The 11303-nt window shown below is 41.2% G+C and overlaps 3 non-coding genes across 3 annotated transcripts; 1 reads left to right on the top strand and 2 right to left on the bottom strand.

Annotated features, from left to right (window-relative positions):
• Window positions 1-2242: 2242 nt before the first annotated feature.
• On the bottom strand, window positions 2243-2314 carry Trnag-ucc (transfer RNA glycine (anticodon UCC)). Its single transcript has one exon. It is a non-coding gene; the product is annotated as a tRNA-Gly (tRNA).
• Window positions 2315-3135: 821 nt separating this feature from the next.
• Window positions 3136-3207, bottom strand: Trnag-ucc (transfer RNA glycine (anticodon UCC)). The gene has a single exon. It is a non-coding gene; the product is annotated as a tRNA-Gly (tRNA).
• Window positions 3208-7751: 4544 nt separating this feature from the next.
• Trnag-ucc (transfer RNA glycine (anticodon UCC)) lies at window positions 7752-7823 on the top strand. The gene has a single exon. It is a non-coding gene; the product is annotated as a tRNA-Gly (tRNA).
• The last annotated feature ends 3480 nt before the right edge of the window (window positions 7824-11303 follow it).

Here is an 11303-nt window from a genome sequence, read left to right as displayed (position 1 = left end):
GCCAAAATATTCCAGCTAGATGGTGGTGGTCTCGAAGCAATCGAGTTTGGACGAGACAATCCAGTGATCAATATCGTGAGCATCATTGTACGTAACTGGGATACGATGGCATGTGTTAACCAAGTGAGCGAACCTGACCACCCGATCCTGATAGTCGCCTCTTACGTCGACATCGCTTTGCCATCATAACACAACACTCACTCACTCACTCCTAAAAGTGAAAGGCTGTGGTGTAGCCAAGTGGTGAAAGCGTTCGTTCGTCACGCCGAAGATGCGGGTTCGACTCCCCATATGGGTACAATGTGTGAAGCCAGTGTCTTGTGGCCCCCGCCGTGGTATTGCTGGAATACTGCTAAAAGTTGCGTAAAAATAAACTCACTCACTCACCTACTTTTGCAGGATCATTTGTTGTTGACCTGTGAACAGGAATTGGGACGATTTGCAGCTTGGCTTTATATTCCCCACAAGAAAGGTAGAGTTATCTCCCTTCTACGGATCTTTACTTATATGATATACAGTCCAGATGCACCTCCTCTTATGCAGTCACAGCTTTCATTCACTTTTCTTTCAGCATGTCGGGATGGTGATGTAGCCTAGTGGTTAAAGCGTTCGCTCGGCATGCCGAGGAGCCGCGTTCGATTCCTCACATTCGAGCGGGATAAGGTGTTCAGGTGTTCTTCCCTTATTGAAGATGGACGTGTTAGTTAGAGCGCACAAACTGCAAATCGTTTTGCGAGTACATCTTACTTAATACAAATATGTCACACACGCACTGGGGCCTGTTCTGCAGAGATATTGTGGTTATATATACTCAGTATGAGAAACCTCCACACACTGAGGCCTGTTCTGCACAGATATTGTGGTTATATATACTCAGTATGAGAAACCTCCACACACTGAGGCCTGTTCTGCACAGATATTGTAGTTATATATACTCAGTATAAGAAACCGGCCACACACTGAGTGGGTACAGTTTTAAACCGCGTTAAGCAACATCATGCGGGGGACTCCAGAATAGGGTTCACATATTGTACTCAAGTGTGGAATCGAACCTGGGTATTAGGCATGACGAGCCAACGCTTTATCCGCTAGGCTACCGCATTGCCCCATGTCACAGAGAGTGACACCGGCCACATACAGAGGATAGGGTTAGAAGACAAAAAGTTTTTCTAAATGCTTTTATGTACAAATATTTTTAGCTTTTATACTCCAGCTTTGTAGACAGTGATCGTTAAATGTCTTGTTCCTTTGAGGACAGTCATTGTGGAGTACTGTAGAAGGGTCTTCAAACAATTTATCCAGTGGTTTAGTAGTTTCTTCACAAGGCAAATCGATAGAAGTTTATCTGAAATGCGAAGTGCGTGAAGAGAGATTTTCACTATTCTGTATTTTCTGCAATTTTATGCTAAAATATCATCATGGGTTTGTGAGTTCAGTGTCTGTGGTTCCTTTCCGGGATGGATGGGTAGCCTTGTGGTTAAATCGTCCGTTCGTCACGCCGAACACTTGGGTTTGACTCCCCACGTGGATGCAATGTGTAACGCCCATTTCTTGTGTCTCCCTACGTCACATTGTTGGAGCATTACCGAACGCGACGTAAAACTATACTCACTTATTTACTCACTCAATGGTTCCCTTCCAAATTTACCGCAAATTATGACATTTAGTTAAGCAAAGATCAGCTACAATTTTCAGAAACCTGAAATATATCCCTTGGATTGTTATCCAACCCCCAAACAAGGCTGCGGTTGTCACAAATATTGAATCGATTTAAACACGAGGCAAATCAATATTTTGTTTGAATAAATAAATAAATAAATAAATAAATAAATAAATAAATAAATAAATGTTGCACCAAAACTACACCAAACCCACCGTAATCGCCCGTAATGCGGAGTGTTTGGATTGTCAGGGTTCAAGAGTTTCGCGTGTTTCATGTTTCGTTTCAGTTCGGGGCCGCATCACCACAGCGCAAAGTTGACGACGGGCATAAAGAGCCGGGAAGCAGTTTTGTACAGAGTGTGACGGAGTTAAAATTTAACACCACATCGGCCCTATATCAACGATGGGCACGTGTTAAAACCGACTTACTCTAATCAAGGTAAATCATCGTAAACTGATTTTTCCAAGGTTGCAACTTAACTAAGCTTATTAAATAAAAGCATAAAATAATTAGGTGAAATATTTCTCTCGTTGGCTCACCTTCACCATTGTGTTCATATAAACAGATTTAACAAAAACGTGCGTCGGCCGGGAATCGAACCCGGATCGACTGCTTGGAAGGCAACCATGCTAACCTTTACACCACCGACGCTTAATACTGATAAGGAAGAAGGGAGCAAAATATTAGCCGTTTACTTAGCCTCTTTGCCTCCATCCATACAGTCGTCCCCATTTAGCAAGACCGTGTACGTGGAACCCAGCCATGCCAATAGTAATACCATCTGGTGAGAGATATGGATACCGTCTACATATGTGAAGCGGTTGAGCATTCGTGCAGCGAAACCAGTTCAAATCTGCTGGTGTCTGAATTCCGTCAAGGATGCATCGATGCAATATGGTTGGCCACAAACCATTTCTGGTGTCGTTTTCCACTCAGTTGGACAAACATTTTAAAAAATGTCCAAACTGACTAACAACTTCGTTTTAGTAATTTACTTACTTTAAATTTATTAATTTTAATTACTTAATTTATTTTTACTTATTTAATTTAACTGTTGAAATATTTTGGAGCATAACAGGCCTTCAGTTTGTCATTTACTTGGAATTGCCACTAATGCGGAATAGGAATCGGACTTAGTGGTAGCCTTGTGGTTAAAGCATGTATGGGTGCAATGTGCGCCTCATATACCCATCGTGGTATTACTGGAATATTGCTAAATGCGGCGTACACGCTCACCAACTCACTCACGCACCTGCCCATCCACCCCGTCACTCGGAAAGCTGATGAAACCCTAAAGAATCCTTACTCTCACCACCTAATTTAACCATAAGTTATACGTCGGTGTCATTGTATGCAAAAGGCGTGTATAGTTTGCATTACGCTATAAAATAATGTATTGATGCATAAAGGTAAGTATATTCTTTGAGGCTTCATTACTCCTACCTGGGATGGAATTAGTTTGAGAAAAGATATGCGTCGGCCGGGAATCGAACCCGGATCGACTGCTTGGAAGGCAACCATGCTAACCTTTACACCACCGACGCCTTGTATTCATACGAAGCGGGGAGAGTAGTGTTAGATGCTGAAAAGCTCTGCCCCCTCCCCCTGTCCATAGGGTCCCCCATCTCGTAAACTCCCCCCCCCACCTCCCCCTGGTGTCAACTGTCGCCAAGAACATCACACGGCTCATTAGCTAGGTGACCTGGATTCTGTCTCATACAGCTGAAGAACGCGAACGCGCATTCGAAAAACGTAACCAGTCGTCGGAGAAAGTCATGCATAGAAAGTTCCCTCCCTGGCTCCGTCGGCCAACAATTGGAATACAAGTACTTTGCCAGAGCCATTATGGATGTCATTTGGTTTTAAAAACATGTTTAAGTGAAGCAGTGTGGCATGTGAATGCAAGCGTGCACACATGCCCGTGAGCAAGATGGTATATACATTACCAACATGACCCTGAACATCACAACCTCACGGGGGGAAACATACTTTCACATCAACTACTTTACGAAATTAACTTTACCTCGATATGACATGACTACGGCTGAGAATGGCTCGATGCCGCTCTAAGCAAATGAAATTGACTTTACACATTGTACCCATGTTTTGGCAAGGACTTTATATTGGTTCCTGGTGTGCCCAAGGGACGCAATTCTCCACGACAATTTGGAGCGTTTAGAGCAACTGACACACGCATCTTACGCGCAGACTAGGAGCCCAAACAGAGCTGTGGCCACAGAAGTTGACAAAATTATGACTTTGTTAAACGGGTAGAACATTACGAGCTGAGATCTCGTTCTTAGACCAGAGTGTCACCAAACGGGGTACCCTTTTATGAAATATGTAAGACGAACACTGAAACTTTGGTGCCTGACAATGAGAGTCTAAGATCGATTCCTCCCGGATCGGACTAAACCCTAAAAGGACTAGAATCTGTGCTTACTGAGAAAGTGTAAACCTAAATATGACATATACTATATAATATGGGATCACATGAAACCACAAGTGTTCCTATATATGTTTTTAATGGTTCCTACACAAGCTTTGTACCGCATTGCTTGTGAAGAAACCTGGAAAGAAAGGAACATTTGTGCTTTCATGTGATCTCATATATTTTACCTTCAGCTTATGTCACATTCGACCACTTTGTGAACGGCTTGGTGTATTCAGCATGCAGGTGACAAGACACATCTATATAAACTAAAACACAAACTCATTGGTTGACGACGCAGGCCTGATATCCATTGCGTGTTTCCATTGGCTGATCACAGCGACCTCTTGATCTGCCCTTGTCATATTTGCACACAAAACATTCCTTCAACAAGCCTTTGTCAGAATCTAATTACCCACACTAAAATTGCCATTTGGATTTCGTGAACCGTTTCTGATGTGACGCTAGAGCTGAAACAAACCCCAGATTTTTAATTTCCAATTTTAATCACATTCATCCGTGTGAGTCACCAGGGGGCGCTGGTCGCCCCTGTCTTCAAACCAACGTCTTTTTCAGCAACAATATGTTTGGCAGTGCCTGTCTTTGTTTTCTATCACTTTCAGCTCATCCCATGGATTTTTTGCCATTTTTATTTTTGCTTAATTTTTTTAAAATGAGTACTTTTTAAGCTATATCGCACGTGCAGTTCAAAGTTTATTTTAATTTGGTTTTTTTAAAGTTTGTTTAATTCCTGAGGCACATTGTTACAGCGTCTGAATCATGAAGTGGAAACGACAAATTAACTCTCCTCATATTTCAACGCACCGAGTGAAAACTGTTTTTTGTTTAACGCAATGGCTTTGCCGCGTTTTATCCTCACGATAACAATCGACTTGAACATTGCCTGACTAGTTTAGTTTCATAATACGATATCCTTATTTGCACTGGAATACATGTTCATAATGTTTAACAAACTTTCTGTACCCCAAATAACAAATGACAAGTGCAAGAGAAGCACTATTTCTATGTACATCTACATTATAGAAAGACAATCTGTTCTTGCATATTAAATTTATGCATAGATTACAATACAATGATTATCAATATGTGGTGATATAGACCTTTATGGAAATGTAATATACAGTGGTTTAGCAAATTACAATGAAATATTAATTTAATATTTTATTTATATTTTAATTTAATTTAATGGTTTAATAATATACAACAATATATTAACTTTTAAACATACTAAAACCTTCTACCCCTACTTCAAGTCACGTTATACCCTTTCTTCAAGCCATATTCTACTCATGACTCAAGCTATATGTTTTACATTTGATTGAAGTAATGTTCTACCCTAACTTCAAGCCATATTCTACCCTCACATCAAGCCATCTTCTAGTATTGATTAAAACATCTTCTACCCTTGATTCAAATCATTTCTACACTTGATTCAAGCTACATTCTGCTTTTACATCAAGCCAAGTTCAAGCTATGTTCTATCTATTCAAGTCATACTCTACTTTTACTCTTCTGGCATAAGTGTGAATCACAATCTTCCCAGCGACCAGTGATGGCGTGTAGTGATAATGGCACCCTCGATTATCCACGCCTTTCACAGCTTAAAACCACCTATAATGATAGACCGTGGACATGAAACACTGGATAAACGAGCGTTGCATAACCCCGCTCACCACCTCAGCTTTTCACGAGATATATTCATGTGACTCACACAGGCTTTTACATTGAACACGATCCAAGGGGAGAATAAATGACTTCCAAAATGTATTTAGAAGGACTAAATTAAGTCAGATTTAAACCATCTGTTTAAATTATGCAAAACCCGAGAACAGGGTCCTTCGAGTGATCTCTAACCAACACGTGTTGGAAACACGTAAAAAAACATGTCTGCGTCTTCTTGAAGACATTTTCTGCTGATCAGAAACTCAATTATCCGTCTCTACAAGTTGCTGATAAATCAAGAGGGTGTTCTCGGAGAAGGCTGATAATAAAAGTGACTGAATACGGTTTGGAGCTGCCTTGGACAGTTGTAAATCACAGTTTGAATTTCGAGTGAGAGTCTTGATAAGGCGGCGATAATACAACTGTATGAATGTTTCCTGTGAATGTTTGGGCCTCGATGGAATTCTTGCTGAATATATCAGGTTCTTTAACACCATCGGTGTTGATCTGTCTTGATACCGATTCTTTCATTGTTGAGCGCAATAGTGCAGTGCCTGTCTATCACGCCGAAGGACTGGGTTTGACCCTCGGTAGAGGCACCTAGGTTCGGATCGAGGTTGGTGCATTTGCGTGGTATCCTGGCACAAGATACTTAGATCCACATTCTCTCAGTTCTTCCAGCTGCAAAATGGGTGTCCGTAAGCATGTGCTGACAATGAGTGTTTAGTTCATTGCGCATAACACACACCATAGCTGTATGGTAAGGACCCCATGGGAGCAGCGTTCAAAATAACCGCTGGCTCGGAGGCCCGGTGCCGGTTTTTATTGCACCGGACCGGCAGTTTCATATACGTGCAGGTCCTTATGGCCTTCAGTAAATAATCTGTCAGCTGGAATGTTTCTCCTTTCTGTCTTTATATCCATGATCCATCATGTTACAATAACCCACAGTTTCACTTCCTGGTACGTCAACACCAGTCTAACAAATAAAAACTGATCTGTGTGCCACAGGCTTCGCTTGCTTGATCTTGTAGAAAGAGTGTGAAACTGTGTACAACGCAGTCTGTTAGGTTTTATTGGTTTGACTAAAACAAAATTAGCCTGCTGATTTCATTCAGGGCCTTGTAGATTTTAAGCCTGTATGTGGCAGCAGGCCCTGATGGCCAGCTGGTAAATTAAAGCATAGCAAACACTGTACAACGGTGGACTGGGGATAGCAATGTACGTAGCCGTGAGCAGATAGTATGCCTGAATATGAACGCCATATAAGTGGCCTATTAATTGTTATATATTCTTATGGATATTTTGTCAAGCCATGACTGACAGACAGATATTGTGTTTAAATCTCATCTCATGGAAAAGTACAGATATATACACATAACATACTGATGACTGAAGACCACGCTTTAACGTTTTGAGAGACTACATTAAGGTAAGTTACAAACATGATAAAAATAGCAATACAAAATTAGTCATGTAACTGCCATATACTTTCTTTTTTAAGCACGCAAAAGCAGGTTTGGGCTGTAAAATAAGCATGTTCCTTAAACAGTAAAACCAAGGCCCGGATGGTGTAGCCTAATGGGTAGAGTGTCCTCCAATCACGCTGAAGACCTGGGTTCGATTACTCAAGAATGCTCAACTGGTACACATATGTAGGCGCTATCACGGTCTCCAGAGAGTCTGTAAGGTAAAACATAATGCTTTAAGGGATAATTTCTAAAAAATAATACATATAACAGACCGGGACTCTGTCTCCTTATCTAGACTTGTCTCATTGAAGGATAGAATTACTGTATATCCAAGGGCTCATAATTCAGTACAGCCTCGGAGCAACCCTACATGCATGTGTCGCACCAGATAGTATTACACACACACATATGGACTTACAAAACAGGAACGACTGTATGGATGGAGGCAAAGCGGCTAAGTTAACGTCTAACATTTTGTTCCCATCTTCATCTTAATTACCAGGCGTCGGTGGTGTAAAGGTTAGCATGGTTGCCTTCCAAGCAGTCGATCCGGGTTCGATTCCCGGCCGACGCATGCTTTTGTTAAATCTGCTCACAGCAGTGACGGGGAGAGAACGATCTAAATATAGCACCGAATTAATTTATGTTTTTAATTAATAAAAGAAGTCAAGTTTCAACCACGGAAAAAACCAAAATGTTATGACGCTATTATTTTTAGCATGTCTTTGAACTGGATAACAATCCAAGTCTTTATTTGAGGTTTCTGAAAATGATAGAACTCAGGTCGTCTTCCCTTAAACTGAATTCTATGGTGGCGTGATGAATTTGGGAAGGAGCCTCAGACAGTCAGTCAGTGGGTATTTCAAAGCGTTGGCTCGTATGCCGAAGACCCGGGTTCGATTCCCCAAATGAGTATGATGTGTGAAGCCCATTTCTTGTGTTCCCCAAAGGTATTGTGGTAATATTGCTAACAGTTTCGTAAAACTATACTCACTCGTAGTTATGTGGTACTGATGTGTACTGTCATAAAGTAGTCACTCACTCCCTCACTTACTCACCCACTCACTCACTCAGATGAAGGTGGTCTTCGTCAACAGCGAGTAGTGAATGTCAACCCACAGAAGCGCCGTTTGATAGTTCAAACACAGGCATTCCGTTCAGACAAATACATGCAGTCCTTGTATTCTCTCTTTAATGCCAAGCGTGGCGCTTTGTCCTCAAAATGGCCACCTTTCACAGAGCTTCCACCCCAAAGAGCGATAAATCTCGAGATGCCAATGTCCACCTGTCTGGAGCCGCACGTGGAGGCGATGCATGCATGCAGACCTATTTATCTGTGAATGACCGAGTTTGGACAATCCAGCTGTCAACAACATAGGCGTCGATGAGCCTTCACCATGCTCCAAGCGTGGAAATGAGCACGTTACAAATGCTCTGTGTTATTATTATGATGGCGTGTGTCAACTTGGTCAGCGTGCTTGACCAGCCGATCCCGTTAGTCGCATCTCTCGGTAAGCGATAACTTTCGGGTTATTGAAGATCAGTTCTAACCCGGATATTCTAACCCGGTCCCTATTTATGTAATTTTTAACGGGTTTATATTTTAAACTTTGTAATATGAACCCAGTTAGGAGTGAGATTTATAAGTTTCGCTGAGTGACGCGAGAAACATATGCACGAGTGTCAAGCCAAATACGTAATGGCTAGCAGGTATGTTTTAACATGCTTTTGTATGACTCATCCAGAGGTCCCGGTCTTACGCAGTACGGTCAGATGATTGTTGTCATGTACAGCGACTCTCGGTGTTCACTGTGCCTAAACACACACACACACACATACACACGCACACGCTCACGCACACGCACACGCACACACGCACACACACACAAAAACAACCCAAAACAAAAAACAAAAACAACAACAACAACAACCAAAAAAAAACAAACCAAAAGAACCAAACAAAAAACCCAATAATACAGAAACAAAACAAAAACAACAACAAAAACAACAACAAAAAGAAAAGAATCAAACTAAGAAAAGATAAAAGGGTCACCGGAAGCACGAGCTGATTTATTTTCGTTTTATTTATTTCTAATTCTCATAGGTACCATGTATAGGTAAGCGAAACAGATTTAATGATAAAATCTTTCGTTCCCTTGTTGCTTTTTTCTCATAATTTACTACTCCTGTTTTGTACATTTTTTATAAAAAAAACCCCCGAAATAATGCTCTAACCGGTTATCATGAATACTAATTCATGTATTTATGTAGATTGACATCCAAACATCCAATATCTGAAAAGAATATATTTTACAGGAACGTGTTCATTTATGTTCATGCTGAAAAGTGCTAAGAGACTTTCTTCATTTTCAGACAGCATGAACCTGCGGTAGTTTAGAGTCTTAGAGTGAGTGAGGTTTAGGAGTGAGTGCGTTTTGGAGTGAGTGAGTGAGCGAGAGAATATGGTTCAACGCAGCTTTTATCAATATTCCAACAGGACAGGGGGCACCGGAAATGGGCTTCACAAATTGTGCCCATGTGGGGAATGAAACACCGGTCTTCAGCGTGACGAGCGACCTCTTTAACCACTCTGCTACCCCACCGAGTCTGTATTGTCAGTATGCATGTCAGAGTTTGTATGAGAGATTAGAATTCAGGTTTTATTAGCTGATGCTACTGGCGACGAGCGAACGATCGTATTTTCCGCTTCATAAATCAAGCATCGTGTGGAACAAAACGTTTTATCCTGTAGAAGCCAAATACCTGTCGCTTATAATTAACAACCGAAGCGAATCGTTATATCTTCAATAATTTACAAAGTTGTGTCAAAAATCACCGTCGGGTGTTCCTGCGATCTATCAAAACCTGCACCGACTGACCGCTTATGATGATTGGCGCATGCGCACTGGGTCAATATGCCCCATGAAATATTACAGACGGCTGGGTAGGAGACAATAGTTATCAATTTCCTATTAAAAAACACACTAGTGATATTAAGGGATCGCCCATGCCATAATCTCCGGCCTGTCTCATTATTACTCCGCAATTAAAATCGTAAAGGAATTCGGCCAGGCAGAAAGGAGATTTCCACAATTGCAGTTGTCTCCCTTTGATTTAAGGTTATCGTTAGGCAAGATTATGTCACTCTTTAATCAGGAAGATAGCCATGAGTGCAGACCCCGAGGAAACAATAACGGCCTTAGTGCGCATGCGTAACCAACGCACGGCTTAATTTTATTGGCTACTTCTATGAAATGACGTGTGAATCATCAATTGCGGGAAAAAGTGGGGCCTTTATTTGTCTGAAATGTCCCATGTTAATATGAGAACTGCCCTGGAAGCGACGTATCGTCTCTTACAAAATACCTAAGGAAATCAGTGAGCGATCGTGATTTGGCGAGGTTTCATATTTGTTATTGTTGCGCGTTTTTTATGCTGTTATTTCATGTTTTATTCTGTAACAAAATAGCACCTCATGCCTCTATACCACAAAGGGTTCCTGCTAAATGAGTGATTGGTGATTGGTGACTGGTGATTGGTGGTTGTAATTTGTGATATGTGATTGAGTTGTCACGTTTGTGTTAAATGTCATTTTCCACATTTAGGCGGGACCATTTCAAGTATTCGGTGAAAAGTACGTTGTTAGTTTGGGGCATAAAGTGTCAGCATTAGATTTGCAGAATGTGTGGTAGCCTTTTCTTGCTGAAACTAAATTCACGATGTTATTTTTATGCTTTTGACCTGCGTAATCAATGTAAATCAAATCCATTTTCACACAAGTCACTATCCCGCTTATCCCTCACAACGGATAAAACAGACAGACAGACAGACAGACAGACAGACAGACAGACAAACAAAAGAAAAAAAAACGTTTTGTAAAGTACGATCCGGATCCGAGGTCTGGTACCAGTCTGATTACAGATGTGACATGGCCTCATATTAGCAGAAACATAATGTAACAGTTACATTTTTCACGAGTCAGTGAAGTCAGTTTCTCACAGGATATTGAGGCAAGTAAAAGTTTCAAGGTTTTTAAGAGTATTTATGGAAAAAC

Source organism: Haliotis asinina, chromosome 13, assembly GCF_037392515.1.
Source record: "Haliotis asinina isolate JCU_RB_2024 chromosome 13, JCU_Hal_asi_v2, whole genome shotgun sequence".
Classification (NCBI taxonomy): Eukaryota; Metazoa; Mollusca; class Gastropoda; order Lepetellida; family Haliotidae; genus Haliotis; species Haliotis asinina.
This window is presented reverse-complemented; position numbering and strand designations above follow the sequence as displayed.